Source organism: Paramisgurnus dabryanus, chromosome 22, assembly GCF_030506205.2.
Source record: "Paramisgurnus dabryanus chromosome 22, PD_genome_1.1, whole genome shotgun sequence".
NCBI classification, from domain to species: domain Eukaryota; kingdom Metazoa; phylum Chordata; class Actinopteri; order Cypriniformes; family Cobitidae; genus Paramisgurnus; species Paramisgurnus dabryanus.
In genome coordinates, this window is record NC_133358.1 from 27,860,977 (window position 1) to 27,865,227 (window position 4,251).

At 32.9% G+C, this 4,251-nt stretch overlaps 1 long non-coding RNA gene across 1 annotated transcript; it reads right to left on the minus strand.

The window, feature by feature from the left end:
• Window positions 1–2,064: 2,064 nt before the first annotated feature.
• LOC135740584 (uncharacterized) lies at window positions 2,065–3,525 on the minus strand. The gene is made up of 3 exons (XR_010529215.2): window positions 3,410–3,525; window positions 3,293–3,324; window positions 2,065–3,079 (listed from the first exon to the last, which is right to left on the minus strand). It is a non-coding gene; the product is annotated as an uncharacterized lncRNA (long non-coding RNA).
• Between the last annotated feature and the right edge of the window lie 726 nt (window positions 3,526–4,251).

The window sequence follows — 4,251 nt, forward strand, 5'->3', positions numbered from 1 at the left end:
CATAAATCAAATTTAGAAACAACAGTATTTAAAAAATATTTCTGCTGTTACATGTTAAAATGAAATATGTACAAGGAAACCAGAAACAGAAAAGTTTTTCCTTCATGACTGGATTAATGTGACAGAGAAGTCCCTTTTATAAAATCTGAATAACAGCCATCATTTATCATTTTAACATCAGGACATTTGTAAAACATTAAACTGACTTATATTTAATGTAAAGTATTGTTTGCATGAAATTATTAAAAAAACCCTGCAACACTACGGTATGGTTATATTTCTTAATATTAGGTGATGTATTAGCTAACCGACAATGAATAACACATCTAAAGCATTTATTAATTTTAGTTCATGTTAATTTTCAGCATTACTAACGCATTATTAAAATCAAAAGTTATAACTGTTAACATTAGCCAATACATTTGTTGAAGTTAGTTTATTGGGCATTAATTAAAATTAACAAAAATTCATACATGCTGATAAACTCTATTGCTCTTAGTTCATTTAGCTAATGGATAATGTTAACAAATACAACCTTATTGTAAAGTGTTACCAAAAATGTATTTGGTACATTTATATGATTACATCTGGGTCTGGGACTTCATAAAAATTGTTCTCCCCGCTGTTGTCTATATTCTCAGATTTCACACTTGAATCCTGATTTTCTGGTGTGTTGTGAGTGGATGTGTTTACATAAATCAGATCCATTGGCAGATTAGCAGTGTTCTCCACATTTCCTGATTCTCCAAAAAAACATCTGTGAAAATTCAATGAATGAAATAGTCCACCAAAAAATGCAGAATTTACTTAGGAAAACAAACAGCACTGTCAGAAAAAAAAAACAAATGCCCCCTATACTATAGCTGTCACTGGGGTGGTATCCTTTAAAACGTACACTATTCCAACTAAAGAGTTCATATTATTACATTATATCTCAATCTTAGAACCAAATAAACACATATTTGTACACTGTAAAAAATTATTTGCTTCCTTAAATGTTTTAGTTTAATCAAATTGGTTTATTAAAGTCATTTTACATTTCTATTGTCGTGACTATAATTTTAAAAGTTGTATTCACTCATCACTTGCCAAGATAAAAAATTTAAATGACTTGTAAATCGTAAAAATGTATGGCAGCAAATATTTTTTACACTGTTAATGGTCCATTTTAGGACCTTTTTAAGGAGTACTACCCTGGTGACAGTTAGGTAACATTTTTTTTACCATTATTTTCTGTCAGTGTGTCTGTGGAACTAGACATAAAAAGACTTTTATTCTGTCGGTTAACCAGTGGCGGCTCGTGACTTCTCATCCGAAGGGCCCAAATTCAAAATATGTGTTTCTTAGTGTCGTATGTTGCTTGTGTTTTCAAAATATGTATTTGTTGCATCATGTGAACCATGTGCATCACGTGTTTTGTCAAAATAAGTGCCTGCTGCACACGCATCAAAAACGTTTATGATAAAAGAGACGCTCACGTTCACAAAATACAGGCAAGACACTCCCTTAACAGTATACTCTGATTATGCATGATATTATGCGAAAATATCTGGCAAACGCGAGGGTCTCTTTTATCATAAACCCTTATTTTGACAAAACACGTGATGCACACAGGATCCTTCGACGCGCAGAACACATATTTTGAAATTACAAACCACACACATGACAGGCTACATACATGTTGTGACGAACTTCGCTGTAAAAAAATACTTTGCTGCCTTCAAATTTTTTGTTGAATCAACTTGGATTTACAAGTAATTTCAACTTACTGTTATTCATGTTGACTAGAGATGAGTTGTTATAACTACAGGTAAGTTGTTATAACTTATAAAATTAAGTTGACTTTTCTCAGCTATAAGTTTTATAAGTTTATTTTATCTCTGTTGACATGACTTGTAAATCTGAGTTGATTTAACAAAAAATTGTTTTTTACAGTGTTCGCATCGAGGCCTATTGATAAAAGAAGTCACCGGCCACCACTGCGTAACTGAACAAACTAAAACAACACAAAACACATCTACAAAACTAACCGTCTGAAGTCAATTTTTTTGCATTTGCAGAAAACTCCGATACCAACAAGTAGAAGGATTACAAAGAAAACAGCAGACACGATTCCTGCTATTGCACCTTGGTAAAAAAGAGATAAAGAAATAAATGTGATGCAGTCTGTGAAAACCCAGCTTAAAGGGATAGTTCGACCAAAAACGCGACTAAGATGGCGGCGCTACCGGAAGGTAGTTATTTGCGTTAATAAAGTTTTAAATATGGATATTTCTACAACAACACCGCGCGGATTACCCTCAGAAGACCTTTGTTTATCATCCTGGAGCCGTTTGGATTTAATTTGTGAAGGATGGACGCACTTTTTTGGACTTGACGGTCGTGGACCCCGTAACATTACATTTAATCAACTGAAAGATCTAAAACATTTTCTAAAATATCCGAAAATGTGTTTGTCTGAAAAACGATGGACATATGCAACTCGGACAGCTTGGGGGTGAGTAAATCATGGGTTTAATATCATTTTTGGCCGAACTATCCCTTTAAGTCATATTTTTTTTATTTGTTTTCTACATAAAATAATTTTTCATAATGTAAAAAACATTCTGTGAAATATAACCTTGATATCTTTATTGACGGAGCAAGATCATGTCACAGATTAAAATCAGTGAGTGAAATCAAACTTTAATGCTCCTATTTCAACATTAAATGATGAGACTTTAGCCTGGAATTCACAGATAGGTTCACAAACAACTGTACATGGTCATATGTTTATGATAAATGATAAACAGAACTTTATAAACTTTTTTATAGCATGAACAATTACCTGATGCGTTGGTTTGACACACGACTGACACTGGGTCACTTCTTAATTTACCAGAGAGTGATGTAACACTGATCTTATATTGCACAGATGATAGCACATCATCAATCTGATATCTTGGAATATTTACATGTTTTGGAATTCCTTCATTCACCTGGACCTCAAATTCAGACCACAATCCATGTGGTGCATCCCAAACCAGAGTTACAACATTTCCTGAATACTCACAGTGAAGGCCAGAGACCTTTGACGGAGCTGGAAAAAATGTGTGTGCACATAATATTTTTGACCTTTTGGTTTTTTAATATAAATGTATTTTTAATAACCCTTTAATAACCTTTTTAATTGTGCATATTATAATTCTGTTTAATGAAGATACTGTAGACATTATTTTTTTATCATGGGTTGAAATGATGCATGATAATAGATTAAGTTCAGCTACAGACTGAAAAATCATATAAACCTTACCAAACACAGTGTGGAGTAAATAGTAGTAAATCCTATAGGAGAGAGAAAAGAAACTGTATGCCCGACTACAGAAAAATGATCAAATCCACTGATTATAACATTTGCATATGGCCAAACCTCAACACATAACTGCTGATGTTGTGCACATTACTCCATTCCAGTGTTACTTCATTCTCTGTGCGATCTGACAGAGAGAGAGAAAGCGAGAGAGAAATGAGAAGTTAAATGGGTTATGAAAAAATAAACTGTATATATTTTAAATAGAAAGTAGCCTATAAAACATGAAGATTATTTTGATTATAAGTTTGGAAAGGATCAAAAATAATAATATAAGAAGAAGAGATTCATGCAAACACAGATAAATGGAAAGATGAACAGATGGATTTATAAACAAATGGACAGAGAGACAGACAGAAAGAGAGAGAGAGAGAGAGAGAGAGAGAGAGACACACAGACAGACAGACAGATAGAGCAATAGAGAGACAGAGAGATAAAGAGACAGACAGGCAGGCAGAAAGACAGATAAAAAAGATGGATGTAAAAAATTTTAAGTAAAATTTTAAAGCAGATAAAAATGTATAGAAATATAAATAGCAAATATGCAATTGAAGCACCAAAAGTTAATGCGAGTATCAAACCTCATCTGCATGCAGAAAATAAAATATATTATATTCAGATCTTTAGCCATTTGTTACGGGTTGAAGGTTAACTTTTACCTGGCATTATCGGTTTAATCTTGAAAAAGGAAGAAAATTACATCATCTTATTAGAATTTATGATAAATTCATATATTTTGACTTGTTTTGATACTGAGAAGTAATATTGAATACAGTCACTCACCCAAGTAGGAACCACAAACAGACAAAGCATCATCAGAACCTTCGCCATGTTCAGTCTAAACACATTTTGTCTCTATTTACCTAAACAGACCTCTGTTATACTCACTCAGTGTGGGTTGG